The sequence below is a fragment of the Pristiophorus japonicus genome, chromosome 1 (genome assembly GCF_044704955.1).
Source record: "Pristiophorus japonicus isolate sPriJap1 chromosome 1, sPriJap1.hap1, whole genome shotgun sequence".
Classification (NCBI taxonomy): domain Eukaryota; kingdom Metazoa; phylum Chordata; class Chondrichthyes; family Pristiophoridae; genus Pristiophorus; species Pristiophorus japonicus.
This window is the reverse complement of record NC_091977.1, coordinates 120,203,377-120,225,227: the sequence shown is the minus strand read 5'-3', so window position 1 is coordinate 120,225,227 and position 21,851 is coordinate 120,203,377.

The following is a 21,851-nucleotide window of genomic DNA, read 5'->3' as shown; positions in this document are numbered from 1 at the left end:
CATGCATGCCAGTACTGCAGCATGGCCGTTATTACTGAGATCACTTGTGGCTAACTGAAATGAGCCTGTGCCACCTTTATAGCCAAAGAGAGAGTAGAGTGGGCAGATGAACATTGTTGCAGGTTCATGCAGCAGGTGACAGAGCTATCTGATATCTCTTTGATGAAATGAAATATTATACACATCTCCTGAGCAAGATCCTCATATGACTTGTGCTGCCTGTATTTTCTAGGGGGTGGGGGGAGGGGGTAATATCTGGTGGTATGCATTCTCCTTAAAAGCAGCCTGACTTTCCTTGGCTCCATAAGAACATAAGAAATAGGAGTAGGCCATCTGACTCCTCGAGCCTGCTCTGCCATTCAATCTGATCATGACTGAACTTTTATCTCATCTCCACTTTCCTGGCCTACCCCCATATCCCTTAGTGTCCAAAAACCTATCGACCTCAGTCTTGAACATACTCAATGACTGAGCATCCACAGCCCTTTGAGGTAGAGAATTCCAAAGATTCACCACCCTCTGAGTGAAGAAATTTCTCCTCATCTCAATCCTAAATGGCCAACCCCTTATTCTGAGACTATGACCCCTAGGTCTAGACTCTCCAGCCACGGGAAACAATCTCTCAGCTTCTACCCTGTCAAGCCCTATAAGAATTTTATATGTTTCAATGAAATCATTCTTCTAAATTCCAGAGAGTATAGGCCCATTCTACTCAATCTCTCCTCATAGGACAGCCCTCTCATCCCAGGAATCAATATAGTGAACCTCGGTTGCACCCCTCTAAGGCAAGTATATCCTTCCTTTGGTTCTGTCTTCATGAAGGAAGACACAAACAACCTTCCGGAAATACTAGGGGACCGAGGGTCTAGTAAGAAGGAGGAACTGAAGGAAATCCTTATTAGGCAGGAAATTGTGTTAGGGAAATTGATGGGATTGAAGGCAGATAAATCCCCGGGTCCTGATAGTCTGCGTGCCAGAATACTTAAGGAAGTGGTCCTAGAAATAGTGGATGCATTGGTGATCATTTTCCAACAGTCTATCGACTCTGGATAAGTTCCTATGGATTAGAGGGTAGCTAATCTAACACCACTTTTTAAAAAAGGAGGGAGAGAGAAAACAGGTAATTATAGACCTGTTAACCTGACATCAGTAGTGGGGAAAATGTTGCAATCAATTATTAAAGAAGAAATAGCAGCGCATTTGGAAAGCAGTGACAGGATCGGTCCAAGTCAGCATGGATTTATGAAAGGGAAATCATGCTTGACAAATCTTCTGGAATTTTTTGAGGATGTAACGAGTAGAGTGGACAAGGGAGAACTCGTGGATGTGGTGTATTTGGACTTTCAAAAGGCTTTTGACAAGAGATTGGTGTGCAAAATTAAAGCACATGGTATTGGGGGTAATGTACTGACATGGATCGAGAACTGATTGGCAGACAAGAAGCAGAGTCGGGATAAACGGGTCCTTTTCAGAATGGCAGGCAGTGACTAGTGGGGTGCCGCAGGGCTCAGTGCTCGGACTCCAGCTATTTACAATATACATTAATGATTTAGATGAAGGAATTGAGTGTAATATCTCCAAGTTTGCAGATGACACTAAGCTGAGTGGCAGTGTGAGCTGTGAGGAGGATGCGAAGAGGCTGCAGGGTGACTTGGACAGGTTAGGTGAGTGGGCAAATGCATAGCAGATGCAGTATAATGTGGATAAATGTGAGGTTATCCACTTTGGTGGCAAAAACACGAAGGCAGAATATTATCTGAATGATGGCAGATTAGGAAAAGGGGAGGTGCAACGAGACCTGGGTGTCATGGTACATCAGTCATTGAAAGTTGGCATGCAGGTATAGCAGGTGGTGAAGAAGGCAAATGGTATGTTGGCCTTCATAGCTAGAGGATTTGAGTATAGGAGCAGGGAGGTCTTACTGCAGTTGTATAGGGCCTTGGTGAAGCCTCACCTGGAATATTGTGTTCAGTTTTGATCTCCTAATCTGAGGAAGGACGTTCTTGCTATTGAGAGAGTGCAGCGAAGGTTCACCAGACTGATTCCCGGGATGGCAGGACAGACATATGAGGAGTGACTGGATCGACTGGGCCTGTATACACTGGAGTTTAGAAGGATGAGAGGGGATCTCATAGAAACATATCAAATTCTGATGGGACTGGACAGGTTAATGCAGGAAGAATGTTCCCGATGTTAGGGAAGTCCAGAACCAGGGGACATAGTCTAAGGATAAGGGGTAAACCATTTAGGACTGAGATGAGGAGAAACTGTGGAATTCCCAACCGCAGAGAGTTATCGATGTCACTTCATTGGATATATTTAGGAGGGAGTTAGATATGGCCCTTACGGCTAAAGGGATAAAGACGTATGGAGAGAAAGCAGGAAAGGGGTGCTGAGGTGAATGATCAGCCATGATCTTATTGAATGGTGGTGCAGGCTCGAGGGGCCGAATGGCCTGCTACTGCACCTATTTTCTATGTTTCTATGTTTCCTTAGGTAAGCTGACCAAGGCCTAGAAATTTGATGCTTTTGCACCTCCCGTTAGTGCCCCCCAGAGGGCATTAACGGGACACAAATGAGTTTGCTACCGGGCGCGGTATTGTTAACGACTCCCGACATATTGGGCGGGAGTTTAGCAGTGGCACTACGGCTTTGCGCCCCGATCTTTTGTGCCTGACGATCGTGACGCATCGCCGTGCACATCGCCCCGTTCGCGTCCCGGCCTCGAAATTAGCATTCGCCCCCTGCAGCTTCACTGGTCGATAACACTTCAGCTTCAGGGGACACTTATCAGGCGGTCAGCCGCTACCGGGGCGAAAATTAAAAGGGAGGTGGCCGAGTGCTGAAAAAAAACGTACCTTTTCATTGCTGCTCCTGATGCAGTTTCTTTGTGGGGTCATGGCCGTGATCACTCAGCCTGGCACTCTGCTTGAGTACCGGGCTGATCGCGTGGCACCCCCAATCCCTGGTGATCCAAGTAGGTGCCTTTTTCTTTTGTAGTGCTGCTGAGGGGTCCACCTTGTTACTGCTCCACGAAGGAAGTGGAGCGCTTGATTTAGTGCTCCACTTCCTTCCGAGGATGGTAACCCGAATTTATCAAGTGGGCAAGACTTCTGTGCCTGGTGCTAAGTCTTGCGCCTCCTGAGTGTTACCACTCCCAAATGGTGTGATACCGAATTTCTCCCCCCAAAATTGTACACAGTACTCCAGGTCTGGCCTCATCAAAGAGCTATATAATTACAACAAGACTTCCTTACTATTATACTGCAACCCCCTCGCAGCTGGTTATGACAGCATAGAAAACAAACCAAAATAAAAACATGTTGATTACATCAGCTAACAGATTGATGGAGATTCTGTTCTATTTGAAAAACTACCGGTAAATCATAATTTCTCACTGGTCCTTCTCAGCTGTTGCCTTCCAACTCAACAGTAATTGCATTGCATTGATCTGCACTATAAAAAAGGACATTTACCATTTAAATACATTTTTGTGTTGTTTTGGTCAGGTTTTTCTCGCAGAACACAGTGATTGTCCAGGTACATGTTAAATCAAGTCATCAACCTTAACAATTTCATTTTCATCACTCATTCCACTGGTTCAATTTGCTTTCAGTCCCTGAATATAACTAATTTAATTTTTCAGTTTGCGACTTTAGGTGAATTTCTGCAGAGGTTTTCTCACTTGTCCATTGTTAAATCCCAGAAACACAATGCAAGCACCATTTACAGTGTCTGTTGGGGATTCTGCAGCTATTCTGCAGAATTTGCATAAGATTGTAAATCTACCCCTTTACAATTACATTTAAAATCTGCTTAATTTTATGTATTACATATACGCACACATATCTTTTATTTATACCAGTTACTGATACAAAAGTTTATAGATTTGTGACGAAAGCACCAATAACTTCCCAATTAATGTACGTTTTTAATTATCTTCTTGACCGTATTTATAGATGGAGTCATATTACTTAATGATAATATTATTTAAATATTTCTTTGTCACACATATATAACTTTTATTATATTATTGTATATTAAAGATTCAATATCCACTATGTTGGATTAAACTTCAAATTTAATGTGGCCAGGGTCCCTTTAAGGGTCCCTAAAATGTGTCATGAATGACATCACCAGACCCACTCCATCTAATTTGGCCGGGTAATGCGCTGAACGGGCTAATAGGCCCCATTTAAGGTAAGTTCATTTTCTACAGCAGGATGGAGCTAGCAGCGGAGTCGTGACATGCCACGGATACCGGCCGCACTGGACCTGCCAAGGTAAGGAAACTTCCGTCCCATGTCTCAGTAATGGCTAATAGATCAAACCCATTTATCTCTATTGATGCCATTAATTCATTTATCTTGTTATGACTATTTCATGCATTCATATATAGCACCTTTACTTTTAACTATTTTCCCTGATGTGGCCTTATGTTCTATTGTCCTGTTACCATTGTTTAACACTCTGTCCCTTCCTGACATAATCTGCTTGATTTTATCCAAAGCGCTACTCTGCTCTACAAACTTGACTTTTCTCTGGGTTTTATAGTAAAAATAGTATCTCCCGCCATAACTTCGGCTGTTTTCACCGTTTCTCTGGGGTTTGTGTGGATCCTCTGGTGAAGTTGCCTTGAGAGATCGGGGAACCCCCGCGGAAATTCTATCCCCGGTCTTTCTTTCACTTTATTTATACCTGGCATATTTCCCCTTTCCCTCCCCAGCCTTGGCCTAGACTCATAAATAAGTGAAATTGATTTTGTAGCTTGATAAAGATGAAATAACTATTTGTCCCCATATGCAGACACTTATCTTTAAGTGTACACATCCTTTTAGCCTGGACTGGATAACCAAAAATTCAGCTTACTTCATTGGGTTGGACAAGAGCAAAACTGTGCAGGCAGCTATACATAATTATTCTAATGAGCTGGAGTGCAAAGATTGGAACAGCCATTGCACTTCTGCACTGGGGTGGTCTCTGAAGGCAAGGCAGCAAGAAAATCTGAGTACAATTTCAGGACCTGAGCTTCCAGGTTTTTTTGGTATTGTACTCTTGCAGTACTGAATCTGAACATTAGAGGACAGTGATGTATAGATATCTATACTGTAACCAAACAATAATACTTTATCTGAGCTAGTCATTAATATTGATAAATAATCTTGGCTTTGCTTAGAAATCTCATAAGATGGAAATTAGTACATTTAAATACAGTAGCAGTTGGCTTTTTTAACATGAAGTTTGCTGTGCAATTCACCATTTTTGCAATAATGTTTTTGAACAGTTTCGAAGATGCTCTTGACATTAGATACAGTACTGAAAAAAAGAATCAGGGAGGCAGTCTCCCTTTTCAAGGGGACATCAACCCTTTTATCTAAAGTAGTACATTAAGTCATAATAGGGGTGATGTTTACCCTATCTGCTCAGCGCAAATTGGGTGGCAGGGAGTTCAAATCGGCCATGTGATTTACCCATCAAGGTCTCACTCTCTTCCTGCAGGTTCCGATTTTAACCTGCTCTTCTAAACAGGTGGGAGGGACACCCAAGTCCTTCTTTAAATATGCAAATGTCATCGGGGCCTGACTGCTATTTTAACTAGTTCAGGCCTGCGTGGGGAAGCTATTCCAGTCAGGCCAATCTAGAGAGGAGTCTTGTCAGAGGATGCCCAAAAAAGTATATGTTTTTTAAACCTTTTTGTCTTTCCTTGGGGCTGTCTAAGGAACGTTTATGCCTCCCCTGCCCTAGGCTTCCCCCCTCCCCTGACCATGGGCCCAAGTTTCCACATGATTTGCGCCTGATTTTTAGGAGCAACTGGTGGAGAACGGACTATCTTAGAAATCACAATTCTCCACATTTTTTTTTCTGCAGTTCTAGTCAGGTAGAACAGTTCTACTTTGGAACAGAATTTTTTCTTCAAAAGGGGGCGTGTCCGGCCACTGACGCCTGATTTGAAAGTTCCCACAGTGAAAACGTACTCCAAACTAAAGTAGAATGGAGCAAGTGAAGATTTTTGTAGAACTGAAAAAACCTGTTCTACACATTAAAAAATCAGGCGCAGGTTACAAATTAGGCGTCCAGAACGAGGTGGGGGGAGAAGGGAAGTCATTAAATTCTATAATAAATCCTTATTTATACTTATACAAATATTATACAAATAAATCCAACCTGAATAAACATTTATAAGCAAAGAAAAGATTAAATAAACCATCTTCCTACCTGTGTGAAAGTGCTTCAGCCAGGGAGAATTCTGCAGCCGTTCGTGCCGCTGAGCGGGAGGGCGGGGCGGAGGAGAAAGCGGTTTGTTGTTGTGGAGGGGATGGAGGGGAAGGAGACAGCGGCTTGTTGCCGTGGAGAGAGGGGAGGGAGGGGAAGGAGACAGCGGCTTGTTGCCGTGGAGGGGAGGGAGGGGAAGGAGACAGCGGCTTATTGCCGTGGAGAGAGGGGAGGGAGGGGAAGGAGACAGCGGCTTGTTGCCGTGGAGGGGAGGGAGGGGAAGGAGACAGCGGGTTGTTGCCGCGCAGAGGAGGGGAGGGAGGGGAAGGAGACAGCGGCTTGTTGCCGTGGAGAGAGGGGAGGGAGGGGAAGGAGACAGCGGCTTGTTGCCGCGCAGAGGAGGGGAGGGAGGGGAAGGAGACAGCGGCTTGTTGCCGCGCAGAGGAGGGGAGGGAGGGGAAGGAGACAGCGGCTTGTTGCCGTGGAGGGGAGGGAGGGGAAGGAGACAGCGGGTTGTTGTTGTGGAGGGGAAGGAGACAGCGGGTTGTTGTTGTGGAGGGGAGGGAGGGGAAGGAGACAGCGGTTTGTTGCCGCGGAGGGGAGGGAGGGGAAGGAGACAGTGAGAAGGGAAGCCTCAGTGCTGATGTGCTGAAGGCAATGTGATTTTATTAAAAAATGTTCAAAAATTAAACAGCTACAAAGAACTACAAAAATGGCCGAGTGCCAATGTTTTTTTTCACACTGAGCATGCGCGAACGCTCCAATGCGCACGCGCAGCGTTGCCGGCAGGAAAAAAACAAATTTAAATAATACCCGCCCCCTCCCACTTACAAAATCGGCGCGAGTGTAGGCTCCGCCCCCCTGGGCGCCGCGCCAAACAGACAAGGAGCTGCAAAGCGCTCGAGAATAGTGCGTTTTTTTTCTGGCGCCGTTTTAGGCGCGAAAAACAGGCGCCCAGCTCGGAGGGGTGCCCGTTTTTTATCCTGTGGTAACTTGGGCCCCATGAGGGCACCCTGAACTCTCTCTCAACCACTTACCAGAGTGCCGAGGACTGTTCCTCCTGCCTCCTGACATAACACTCCTGCCCGCCAGCCAGCTGCTGCTTCCCGCTGGTTTCAGGTAACTGACGGGGCCTGTACAGATGAAACCCAGGAGTTAAAATCTCATGCTGCCGAGGTCAGGATGTTTTGCCAATTGGTGCAGCCCTTGCCCATGCAACTGCCGCTGTAAGTTAAAATCGGGGCTAATATTTGTGATGAATATTGCAGATATAGAAATAAATGGCCTAAATTGGGGATGGGCGTCAGTCAGGATGAAGAGTTATTGAACTGTGTACCCCTGTGATAGATTCTCAATCCCTTTTGCAGCAAGCAGGCAAAACAGCCTCAGGCCATCCCTTTATTCTTACACAGGATTGACTTAAATTTATGTTGCCAAAGTTCTTCTGCTTCTTCCACTGCGAGGAAATATCAACTTTTGGACCTGTCCAGGGTAATAGAATTTTTTATATACACAAGAATAAAGGTTATCATCAATCTAAACATTTTTTGTTCTTTTGGAGCACAGTCTTAGGTAGACCTATTACTCAGCAGCGGTTAGCAAACTGTTGTAGAGTGTATCTCCTTATATTATTTCCTGGCAGAAGGAAAGCACCAAGTAATATTAGAGCTCATTATACTCACACAATGGTCACTTCTCGGGCCAAGATGCAAAACCATTTGAAAGGCAGCAGCCCAGAACAGTACATATGGTTTTACTAAGCATTATTGCCTTGACTTGGCAGCCCAAAATAATGAACACTTGGCAAGATGGCTTTCCAAACTGGCTTGAAAATGTAGATCCTCAGAACCTACAACCTACATTCTGCATTGCTTTGGCGGTTACTCTATGTAGAATTTGAACAAATGAAGCAGAACAATAGATTACTGACATTTTGTATTGCCTCAATGTTCTGATTGAAGTTAAGCCTCCACAGACAGAGCTTACTCCAAACCTATGTCTCTTTTCCTTATAATCTGGCTTGGACTGAGGCTTCCATTATATTGATTCTTCAAAATTCCTGTGCTCTGAGTGTATATCAGATATAATGCCACTCTGGAGCTTAGTCTCAGCCTAAGGCTGTACTCTTACAGTAGAGAAAGGGAAAATTACTTGACATCCATTTGTGGGTGAGTCCAGAGCAAGGGGGTTTAAATACAAGACAGACACCAACGGCTGGATTTTACCAACCTCGGCGGGCCCATAGTGGGCAATGTCGGTGGCGGGTCCCAGCCTCGCTGTTGGCTCCAGCCTATTGTCTGAAATGATTTCCCCCTGATTGGGCTTGTTAAGCCTGCCCAGCACATTTGCCGGCCAATTGAAGGAAATGGGCCTGATGACATAATTTGATGACGCGTCATCAGCCAGGTTCCTTAAAGAGACCATGTGCAAATTTATTTTGACATTTGTGCTGTCAGTGTTTACAGCATTGAGGTGCTGCAAACACTGACAAGCACTGCACATGGATGCAGGGCTGCATCCAGGCTCTCCCATGACTCCCTCCATATGTTTATGGAGGCTGTCACAGCACGCAGGGAGGTTCTCTTCCCTTCCAATATGCAGAAAAGACCTCCCCAAGAGACCAACACAGCCTGATTGCACATTGCACAGGAGGACACAAACAGAGATGGACCAGGACCAGGCTGCAGTGGTGCAAACCTTTCAATGATCTCAGTAGATCACGAAATGTTACTGCAAAGCCACACTCAACTCCAACCTGCTGTGCCACTCATCACATCCCCATCACTCTGCCTTCCCTACCCTACTCCTGCACATTCTTACTCACATCAACTTACCTTGCATCTCCACCCATCCCTCTCTCTCTATCTATCTACATTATCACTTCCCCATCTCACTAGTCACCTCTCACACTCACCCTCATCCTTGTCCAATCATACCAACTAACAACACACAATAGGGTAGGCACTTGGGTGTTTTATGCAATGTTCATGTAAATGTGTTGTCAAACATTGAAACTTTTATTTTCAACAATTTGCATTCTTGGACAGATCTGTGTGCACCTTTGAAAGCGGCTTAGTGAGTTGCAGTGAATGTTGAGACATAACAGTACCTGCGGTGACTCAGTGGCCTACCGTTGAGGTTTCAACGACTAGACTGTCACTATCACCTTGTTAATGTGTCTTTCTTTGTACTGCAAGGAAATTATGAATAAAATCTGGTCTGATTCATCACAAAAGACCTGAAACCAGTGTGCCTTGTTGTGGTGACGGACATAAGTCTATTCTGAGAGATGTAATAAATCTGACACATTGCATATTCCTCACAGAACATAAAGCATGTTGCGATGGCCTGATGACCGTACCCATTATACAATGCAGTCATATGTGGATAGGAAGATATTCCTGATAAAGCAGATGACCTGAGGGACAGATGTGTGTTTCTCACAAGGCACCACACATGACTTTAAAATCAGACACTCACCAACAGAGGGTCAACAATGTGAGTGTATTTACAAGTGCACAATAACAAAGGTTACATAACATTATTACATTTACAAACATTTACACCACCAACACTCATCCCTCTACCCGGCACCACCATCTCTCTTCCCCCCCCTTGAAGCTATGCCCAAGCTCCTCTTCCTCGCCCCGCCTACACCACGGTGTCCTGCTCCCCCGCCTCTCACTGCCTCTTTTTGCCGAGTTTGTGCAGGAGGTCAGCGGGATGTCTGCAGACGTGTGCATCTTGGTGAGAAGGCAGGGGGCGTGACCGAAGGCGCCGGGATCTCCTGCTCCTCCGGATCTGTCTGCCTTGAGGGTGTGGGCTCGGGGGCTTGCACTTTGCGTCCAGAAGCCATCTCTTGCCTCATCGCCTCAACGCTCTTGGTTGAGCGCTCCAACATAGCGATGAGCCGGTCCATCTTGTCATGGTGCTGCTGGGTGAAGGTGGCCATGCTGCCAGCTATCCCAGTCATGGTCTGGAGCATATCGCGACCTATCTATATGCTTGTCCGTGATAGCTGGACCATCTCCACAATTGCAGAGAGCCGTGGTGGATCCTCAGGTGGATGTTCGCTGCTGGTGGGTTCTGGCACCTTGCTTGTCTTCGTGCCACGACCTCTGCGCTTGGTTGAGCTTGCCAGTGTGGAGTCCGTTCCAAACCCCAGGAACTCGGAGGCTGATGCCGAGGTTCTGCTGACACCTGGCTCACATGGCAGGAGGCTGCTGTCATCCTGTTCCTGCTCCTGGAGCTCAAGGGATTCAAAGATATGCCCTTTTCCTCCTCTCTCTCCTCTTCTGGCTCAGGGTGGCGGAGGTGGGAGCAGTGGAAATGGGTGGTCTGGCGGGGGGCGGGGGGGGGGGTGCTGGTGGGGTGGGGGAGGGATTTGCTGTGTTGGGCTGGGGGCAATGTCGGTGTGGGAGATGTTGGGGTGTGACGGCTTCTCTGAAGGCCAGAAGTCGATGATGTGCCTTGATCCTTACTGTCCGAGTCAACATCTGCAAGTAGAGGATGACATTTCAGTCTGTGGGGGGGGCCGGGGGGGGCTGTTGGTCAGGCTGAGCTGTGAGCCGTGCCATCTCACATTCTGCCAGCGAGGAGTTGCATCTCTACATGGGCACACCAATACTTGGCAACAAAGTGTGCGGTAAACCTTGAGTGCCTTAACATTGCATGACCTTTCATGCCATGAGCGTGGCTCAGACCACAGATTAGTATAACCTTACCATGCTGTAGCACCAGATCTGCATCAATTGTGGTTGCACAGCGGCGGTAACCCACCAATGCCACCGCACGTTCCTCCAGCCTGCTCAATTCGACCACCTCTGCTGGTCCCCCACCCATCCCACACAAGCTTGCTGCCTTGGATGCGTTTTTCTTCTGCACAAAGAAACGTTGCAGGTTTTAGCCCCTTTGCTGATGCACCCCCCCCCCCCCCCCACACACACATTCCCCCACACACACACACACACATCTGGCATGCAACCCTTTTGGCATTGGAGAGGAGGGGAGCAATAAATTTTTACTCACTCTTGCTGCCGCCACCAAATCGTTCCAATGTTTCCGGCATTGGTACCCATCCCGCTCAACGTTGCCCATTGTGGACACGATCTCAGCGATCTTCCTCCAAATGCATCGGTATTGTGGTGGTGGAGGCTTGCTACGACCATCATGGGTGAGGTCTTTGTACCTGCGCTCCACCTCTGTTACCAGCTCCTTCAATTCCTCCACATTAAACCATGGAGCTCTGGGCCTGGTTTTGCCAGTCTTCATTGTTGGTTTTTGGCCACTCATCATCAATGATGAAATGAATGGATGCTCAACAGTTTGTGTGTCTCAATTTCTCCGATTGCCCCCTCTCCAACCTCCAACTCTCTCCTCAGCAACCTCCAACTCTCTCTCCTCTCAAATGCCAACTCTCTCCTCTCCCCTCTCACACTCATAGGTGGAATAAGGTAGCGTGCCTTTATGTGCATGCGCAGTACAGCAATCAGCCTCAAACAGCCCGAAATGATGGCATGTCCAAAGAAAAAACTACAAAAAAAGACCGCAAAGTCCCGCGCATGTGCATTGGAGGCCCTCCGAAGATCCCCGAGTGAGAGGCCTCCAACTGCCGCACACTGATGATGCTGGCCGCTCACTTCCGCTCCCACCCGGCGACTACCGCTGTCTGCTGACTGTCGCTGCCTGCCGCTGACGCTGACACCCACACAACGGATCCGAAAGCGGCTCCCGACAGGACCCGGTGGCAGGAGGCGGCAAAAAGGTAGGTGCCGCCCGGGGGCTGCCGAGAAATGGGTGGCGACCAAATCCGGCCCGTTTGTTATTCAATTCACCAGGACACTGGTCCCAGCATGATTCAAGTGAAGCCTGTCCCAGCAGAATAGCTCCCTCTTTCCCCAGTACTGGTGCCAGTGTCCCATGAATTGAAATCCATTTCTCCCACACCAACCTTTGAGCCACGCATTCATCTCTCTGATCTTATTTACCCGATGCAAATTTGCTCGTGGCTCAGGTGATAATCCAGAGATTATTACCTTTGTGGTTCTGTTTTTTAATTTAATCCCTAGCTGCTCATACTCTCTCAGCAGAACCTCTTTCTTACTGATGTAGTTGATACCTACGTGGACCACGACAACTGGATCTTTCCCCTCCCACTCCAAGTTCCTCTCCAGCCCCAAGGAGATGTCCTTAACCCTGACACTAGGCAGGCAACGCAGCCTTTGGAACTCACGCTCTCGGCTGCATAAAACTGTATCTATCCCCCTAATTATACTGTCCCATACCACTTCTACATTCCTTTTTATTCTCCCAACTTGAATGGCCCCGTGTACCACAGTGCTGTGGTCATTTTACTAATCCTCCCTGCAGTCCCTGCTCTCATTCACACAGGCTGCAATAACCTCATGCCTGTTGGACAAGTGCAAGGGCCGAGGTTCCTGCAATGCTACCTTCTGGATCCCCATACCTGCCTCACTCATAGTCACACCCTCTTGTCCCTGACTACGGACCAAATTTGAAGTATTTAACCTAAGGGGACTGCCTCCTGGAACAAAATGTCCAGGTAAACTTCTCCCTCCCTGATGCATCGCAGTGTCCGAAGCTCGGACTCCAGCTCAGCACCTCTGAGCCGAAGTTCCTTGAGCTGCCAACACTTACTGCAGATATAGTCGTCGTGGATCACACTACTGTCTACCAGCTCCCACATGTTACAGCTGCAAAACATCACCTGCCCTGCCATCTCTATTATATTTTATTTAACTAATTTGGTTTTAAGTTTTGAAATAACACTCAATTATCTATTTATTGTATTTAATCTATAATTACAGCTCTTAATTTAAACCAATGCCCTAGCTTTAGAGAAAAAGAGAGAAATACTCACCAACCAATCACTTATCTGCTTTCCTTTGACGTCACGCTTTGATTTTTTTCCCCCACGTTCTTGCTCCTTTCTAGCTCTATTTATGGCCGCTGCTGCTCATCTGATCCCACTATGGTCACGGGTGCTAATTCTATTTATGGGCATTGGTGTTCCTCTGATCCCGTTCGCACTGGCCATGGTGGGATTCTGAGGACCAATGTGAGATAGTTTCAGGGCATCAATGCTGATGTAATAGATGGCAGGTGAACTTGAGATGACAGAATCAATCTGCGAATGGTGAGAGGTTGTTCCAATGAGGTGACACTGGATAGAATGTTTACTCTAAACACTTGCAACCTGCATAAAGCTCAATCTGTCTTCAAAATGCAGTAAGCAACAGCTTCAGAGCTTGGAAAATGAAGAGTTGTGAAATGGGAGCTTTTATAGCACATTTTCAGCCGTCAAGTAATGAGATGATTCCATGACCATTCAACTCCTGCCCTGCTTACCTGATGTGATCCCCAAGTAGCGTGGACTCAGTGGAAGACCTGGTAAACTCTGAAGGTGAGCTGAAAATGATTGTGTTCCGAACACAGATGAAACTGCATACAGGGAGGTTAAAGTAACAGTGACCTCAGTCTTTATTAAGACACTCTAGAATGAGGAACAGGCCTTAGGGGCTGGCTTATATACAGTGATCCCAAGGGATGCTGGGATCCCTTGGGACTTCAGGGGATGTGCTCCCTGCTGTCGGAACATGGGAGTGCATGCTTTACAGATACACAACATCACTCCCCCCCAAAGTCAAAGTGAAAACTATTTACAAGGTGAGGCGGTCAGGAGCCTTTCTTTCCCTGGTGGACCTCCTCGGTACAAATGTCTGTTCTGGTGTGTTGGCTGTGTCCTCACTGGGCTGGCATGCTGTTGGCCCTGCAGGGCTGCTGGGTGAGCCTGGCCTTGTTGGGCTGTTGGGCGTGATGGGTTCGATTTCCTGGTCCGGGGTGGTGTCATTGATCCTTTGGGTGTGTGTCGTGGGCTCGAAAAAGGTGGTGTCTGCTATGGGTTGTTCAGGACAGTTTGTGAACCGCAGCCTCGTTTGCTCCATGTGCTTTCTGCAAATTTGTCCATTGTCTAGTTTGACTACAAACACCCTACTCCGTTCTTTAGCTATTACCGTGCCCGCTATCCACTTGGGACCATGTCCATAGTTTAGCACATACACAGGGTCATTCAGATCAATTTCCCTGACACAGTGGCGTGACCATCATTTACATTTTGTTGCTGTCGCCTGCTCTCTACCTGATCATGCAGGTTGGGGTGAACCTGCGAGAGTCTGGTTTTAAGTGTCCTTTTCATGAGTAGCTCAGCCAGGGGCACCCCTGTGAGCAAGTGGGGTCTCGTGCGGTAGCTGAGCAGTACTCGGGACAGGCGGGTTTGGAGTGAGCCTTCTGTGACTCATTTAAGGCTCTGTTTGATTGTTTGTACTGCCCACTCTGCCTGCCCATTGGAGGCTGGTTTAAATGGGGGCCGAGATGACATGTTTGATCTCATTGCGGGTCATGAATTCTTTAAATTCAGCACTGGTGAAACATGGCCCGTTGTCGCTGACCAATGTGTCAGGCAGGCCGTGGGTGGCAAACATGGCCCTCAGGCTTTCAATGGTGGCGGTGGCGGTGCTTCCCAACATTATTTCACATTCAATCCATTTTGAAAAAGCATCCACCACCACCAGGAACATTTTACCGAGAAACGGGCCCGCATAGTCGACATGGATCCTCGACCATGGTCTGGAGGGCCAGGACCACAAACTTAGTGGTGCCTCTCTGGGCACATTGCTCAACTGAGTACACATGCTGCATTGCTGTACACAGGACTCTAAGTCCGAGTTGATACCGGGCCACCACACGTGGGATCTGTCTATCGCTTTCATCATTACTATACCCGGGTGTGTGCTGTGGAGATCCGAGATGAATGTCTCCCTGCCCTTTTTGGGTAGCACTACGCGGTTACCCCACAACAGGCAGTCTGCCTGAATGGACAGCTCATTCTTACGCCACTGAAACGGCCTGATTAGCTCTTACATTTCAACGGGGATGCTGGTCCATGCAGTACACAGTTTTTTACTAGGGACAGTAGAGGATCTTGGCTGGTCCAAGTCCTAATCTGGCGGGCCGTGACAGGTGATTTATAATTTTCAAACGCTTCCATGACCATCAACAAGTCTGCGGGCTGCGCCATCATCAACAAGTTTGCAGGCTGCGCCATTTCCAGCCCCGTGGTGGGCAATCGTAGCCGACTGAGAGCATCCGCGCAGTTCTCGGTGCATGGCCTGAGGCGGATGGTATAGTTATATGCTGATAGTGTGAGTGCCCACCTTTGTATGCGGGCTGAGGCATTAGTATTTATCCCCTTGTTTTCAGCGAACAGGGATATGAGGGGTTTGTGATCGGTTTCCAGCTCAAATTTGAGGCCAAATAGGTGCTGATGCATTTTCTTTACCCCGAACACACATGCTAATGCCTCTTTCTCATTCATGCTGTAGGCCCTCTCGGCCTTTAACAAGCTTCTGGAAGCATAGGCTACAGGTTGCAACTTCCCCGCAATGTTAGCTTGTTGTAATACGCACCCGACTCCGTACGACAACGCATCACATGCTAGCACAAGTCTTTTACACGGATTATACAATACAAGCAGCTTGTTGGAGCATAAAATGTTTCTGGCGTTCTCAAAAGCAATTACATGGTTTTTGTCCCCATATCCAGTTCTCACCTTTACGCAATAACACATGTAGGGGCTCTAAGAGGGTGCTTAACCCCGGTAGGAAGTTACCAAAATAGTTGAGGAGTCCCAGGAACGACCGCAGCTCCGTGACGTTCTGTGGCCTGGGCGCTTTCCTGATAGCCTCTGTCTTGGCCATCTGTGGGCTGAATGCCATCCACCGCGATCTTTCTCCCCAAAAACTCCACTTCTGTTGCCATGAAGACGCATTTCGACCTCTTCAGCCGCAGCCCTACGCGATCCAGTCGCTGGAGGACCTCCTCCAGGTTTTGTAGGTGCTCGACAGTGTCCCGACCCGTGGCCAATATGTTGTCCTCAAAAACCACCGTGCTTGGTACCAACTTGAGTAGGCTCTCCATGTTTCTCTGGAAGATCGCTGCAACCGACCGAATTACAAACGGGTATCTGTTGTAGATGAACAGTCCCTTGTGCGTGTTGATGCAGGTGAGGCCCTTCGAAAACTCCTTCAGCTCCTGCGCCATGTAAGCCGAAGTCAGGTCGAGCTTGGTGAACACCTTGCCTCCTGCCAGCATCGCAAATAGGTCGTCTTCCTTATATAACGGGTATTGGTCCTGTCGCAAGAAACGATTAATAGTTACTTTATAATTGCCGCAAATCCTGACCGTGCCATTACTTTTGAGTACTGGAACAATCGGGCTGGCCCACTCGCTGAATTCCAATGGGGAGATGATGCCCTCGTGTTGCAGCCTGTTCCGCTCGATTTCCACTCTCTCCCTCATCATGTGAGGTACCGCTCGCGCCTTGTGGTGAATGGGTTGTGCCTCTGGGACCAAGTGGATCCGTACCTTTGCCCAGGAAAAGTTTCCAATGCCTGGCTCAAAAAGGGATGGAAATTTGTTAAGAACCTGGGTACATGAGGCCTAATCGACATATGATAGCGCTCGGATGTCATCCTAGTTCCAGCGGATTTCGCCCAGCCAGCTCCTTCCAAGCAGTGTTGGGCCAACGCCCGGGACAATTCAGAGTGGCAGTTCATGCACCATGCCCTCATAGGTGACCTTAACCATGGCGCTGCCCAGGACAGTGATGAGCTCTTTGGTGTACGTTCTCAGTTTCGTGTGGATGGGGCTCAGGGCTGGTCTGAGTGCCTTGTTGCACCACAGTCTCTCAAACATCTTTTTACTCATGATGGATTGCCTAGCGCCAGTGTCCAGTTCCATGGCTATGGGTAATCCATTCAATTCTAAATTTAGCATTATAGGTTGACATTTCATCGAAAATGTGTACACCCCGTGTACTTCAGCATCTGCCTCCTCTCTCTGAGGCTCGAAATTGCTTTGATCCACCATGGACCGATCTTCCTCTGCCACGTGGTGGTTAGCAGGTTTTGAAGAGCTTGCAGCTCGTCTGCAAGCTCATTGGAGGTGCCCCATTGTTCCACAGTTCTTGCAAACATACCCTTTGAAACGGCATGGATAGGCTGAATAGAAGCCTCCACAACGCCAACAAGGTGTGAATTGCCTTACATTCATCCTTTGTTGGGGACTCTGAGTCATCTGGGTCACCTGAGGCCTGCTGGCAGTTGCAGACTCGTGGTTTCTGCCCTGTACATTTCTGCTTGCAAACACAGTTCCAGTTAATTATTGAACATTGGTAGCAATTGTGTGCTGAGAGATTTGTTTGGTGTTATCACTGGTGGACATAAACGCCTGTGCTATCGCAATGGCCTTACTGAGGGTCGGTGTCTCTACAGTCAAAAGTTTTTGTAGGATGGTCTCGTGGCCAATGCCCAGTGCAAAAAAGTCTCTGAGCATCTGCTCCAGGTAGCCATCAAACTCACATTGTCCTGCAAGTTGCCTTAGCTCGGCGACGTAGCTCACCACTTCCTGACCTTCAGATCGCTGGCACGCGTAGAACCGATACCTCGCCATCAGCACGCTCTCCCATGGGTTAGGATGCTCCCGAACCAGTGTACACAGCTCCTCATACAACTTATCTGTGGGTTTCACCGGAGCTAGAAGATTCTTCATGAGGCTGTAGGTCAGTGCCCCGCAGACCGTGAGGAGGACCGCTCTCCTTTTTGCAGTGCTTCCTTCTCTGTCCAGCTCGTTGGCTACAAAGTACCGGTCTAGCCGTTCAACATAGGTTTCCCAGTCCTCACTCTCCAAGATCTTCTCCAGGATGCCTACCGTTCACTGCATCTTTACTTTGGATTCGTACACTCGTCACCAGTTATTGTGTTCCTAACACAGATGAGACTGCACACAGGGAGGTTAAAGTAACAGTGACCTCAGTCTTTATTAAGACACTCCAAAATGAGGAACAGGTCTTAGGGGCCGGTTTATATACAGTGCTCCCAAGGGATGCTGGGATCCCTTGGGACTTCAGGGAATTTGCTCCCTGGTGACGGAACATGGGAGTGCATGCTTTACAGATACACAACAAAAATAATTCTTAATCTTCTGTTAACAAGGTCATAATGACCTGAATTGCCTCCCGGCTGCTGCATGTCGGTCCTGCTCAGCGCTGATAGACCCGGTATTTGGGAAAGGCACCGGTCGACAGTGGGGTCCCAACCTGCAGTCAAAATCTTTTTTCCCCCTGCCCAACCTGCCACCGATTGCACCCACTGACACTCCCGAAAAATTGCCCCCTAAACGTCAAATAAAGTATTTAGGAAGAATTTCTTTACACAGAGAATGGTGGGAACGTGGAACTTGCTGCCACATAGAGTGGTTGAAGCAGATTGTATTGATGCATTTAAAGGGAGGCTTGATTCATACATAAAGGAGAAGGGAATAAAAGGATACAGACGCAGGTTGGGAAGAGATAGTTAGAGTGGGTGGTTGCTCGGTGGAGTATAAATACTGACAGAGACCAGTTGGGCCGAATGATCTGTTTGTGTGCTATAGATTTGTGTAATTTTGTGTAATCTAAAGCAGTGAACTCCTTGGAAATAGGTTTCTTAGAAATAATTGTTTTCTAGGGTTTGTCCCCTGGTAGGATGATGGGTGATATCCTACTGTATGTGAAGGCTTGAAATTTAATTGAAAAGAAACGCAAGTGCATTTAGGTTAGCTTAAATTACTTTGTGCTTCAAGAATTTATTTTTTGTTCAGCAAAAATGTAATTGACATTACTAAAATATGGCCTCCTTCATGATTATTCTCTGTGATTCAATTGGTGGATTTCGACTGAATCCACCAATAATCCCTCAAATTGAAGCGCTATGAATTTCAAGCAGATAGAACCAGTACGGAGACAGAAGCAGCCTGCAGCATGGAATAGGATCAGATGTAAAATGGAACAGCACTGTTGTAAAGCAAGAAAAAAGCAGTGGCCTCTCATCCTCTTCCATACGGTCTGTCTCCAGCATGCTTACACACAGTCTGGTTCAGCCTAAACAGTAACCAGGGAAGGTGATGGAATCAGTGGCAAGAGAATGGAGTTTGTAGCAAGGCATAAAGATGTGTCCAAGGCAAGCATTTCATATGGTTTGAGTGGTCCTGGAAAGATTATGTGAGTTCTTCTGTTAGAATGTTATATTGCAATATTCTGGAAGGTGCCATGGAATTTTAACCCCTTTAACAGGATTTTAACAGGACTTTCCCTCCTGCTTCTTCATCGTCCACATCTCTAGGATTTGGTGTCCTTAAATTAAACTAGAGATGACTTACTCTTTTTTATGTCCATTAAACATTCATTTGATGTAGCAATGTAATGGTTGCTTTATTCAGTTAATTCTGGAACATTCTTCTCTGTATATATTAACCGGTATCAAAAGGAGACCCTGGAGTTTATTTTAAAGCGTGCTTGCTCACATTAGGAGGCCCTGTAGTATTCAAATAAGGTCATACAAGTACACTACAGATCATTCCTCAAATGGGGTGAGGTCCCTTAGGGAGGCTTCCTCACTTCCCATTACCATGCTCTGCCTTCTGTTGTGACCTGCTTTCTTGTATAAGAAGTGAAACAGGCATAATGTTTATAACATTACTGAGAAGTGACATTGAAGAAGCCCATGTCAGAAGGGGCGGGTAAGAGGAAAAGGTGTTTCTTGCCAATGAGGACATTGTAACTTGGGCGCTTTTTGCAGTGGGCAAGCTTGTGCTGTAGAACGAGTGGTTCTGAAAGAGGATTTCCAGGAGTTAAGACAGAATCCTTTCAGGAAAGAATGTAAAGGAGAGATTGTTGGGGTCAGAATATATTGAGGTGCACAGAATAATCACCTCATCCTTAGTGAGAAGCATAGCCAGCCTTTGTTTTATTAGTTCCTGGGATGAGGGCATCACTGGGAAGGCCAGCATTTATTGCCCATCCCTAATTGTCCTTGAGCAGGTGCTGGTGAGCCACCTTCTTGAACAACTGCATTCCGTGTAGTGAAGGTACTCCCATAGTGCTGTTTGTGATATATTCACATAGCACAGCACACAGCACACACAGCTTCCTAACATGGCAGGCAGTTCTCTCGGAAGTCTCCGGAAATTTTTCTGGTTCTGTTTATTATTAACACTACACTTGCAGTACACAATACGTCCACATCCACAGTGTGGCGCTACAACCATTACAAGCTTACAGACATTACACGGCTCCCTCCTTAATGAAGAAGCCATCATAACAAACATCATACATAACTTTCATGTGTATACATAACAGAGGATATAAACTTATTTTTTTCCATCTTTACAAATTTAACTTTACCACTTGTTTTCTGTTTCGGAGAGGATACCTTCGCTCTCGAACAGAACCTTCTAAACCTGGTGTCGATTTCACATTCATTCGTGGCTCATCCTGAGGAACGTTTTCCTCCACGGTATTTCCGTAATTTTCATTTGAACTCATTCTAACTTCAGGTTCTATGTTTTCCTGACTCGGACTCAGACTTTCATTCTGATTCTCTCCTGGATTTGTTTCCAGTGCATTGGATTTAGGATTTGTTACTGGTGTATCAAAACTATCTGATGAAATAATTGAATCATTTCCACCTTCAACTCCTTCCATGTCTGTAGGTAAAATATGATCAATATGAACAAACCTAACCTGTCCATTATCAAACATCTTTTCCAAATATGTGCGAGGACCACATATCTTCACCACTCTTCCTGGTAACCACTTTAACCATTTATGGTGATGGTTCTTCACTCTCACCTTCTGGTTTAATTTCACACTTCTTTCTTTTACTCTACCTCTATCCTGATTCTCTTTCTGTCTTAATTGTGTCTCTTCTACGAACTGTGCCAAATTTGGCTTTAACAATGAGAATCTGGTTCGAGGCTGTCATTTGAGAAACAACTCTGCTGGTGTTCTACCAGTAGTTGTATGAGGAATATTTCGAAATGTAATCAAAAAAATAGCCGATTTGTGATCCAATGACAACTGTCGTTTCCTTGGATTTGGATCTAACATTTGTTTTATGAGGGCACGTTTTACAATTTGTACAGTGTGCTCTGCTGCACCATTCGAAGCAGGATGGTATGGTGGAACCTTGGTATGTTTCACACCATTTTTGCTCGTGAATTGTGCAAATTCTTCTGAACGAAATTGTAGTCCATTATCCAAAACAATTTCTTCAGGGAGGCCAAATGAAGAAAATAATTTTCGTAAAATGCCCAATGTTTTACTTGTTGTTATTTTCCACATTGGAAACACCTCAATCCACATCGAATGGCTATCAATCACAATGAACAATTGTTGTCCTTCTAATTCAGCAAAATCAATATGTAGCCTTTGCCATACCCTGGGAGGCCATTTCCATGGCTGTAATGGTACTGGTGGTGGTTGCTTGCTTACCGATTGACATGTCATACACTGACTCACGGTGTACTCTTATCAAGACCTGGCCACCATAAATAATTGCGTGCAAAACACTTGGTCAAGCACATTCCCAGGTGCTGGTCATGGAGGTCTCCGAATAATTTGGACCTGAATTTATTTGGTATAACCAATCTTGCACCCCACATGATACAATCGTTATCGACTGATAATTCATTCCTACGAATAAGGAATGGATGTGTATCATTGTCTGTTACCTGGTTTGGTC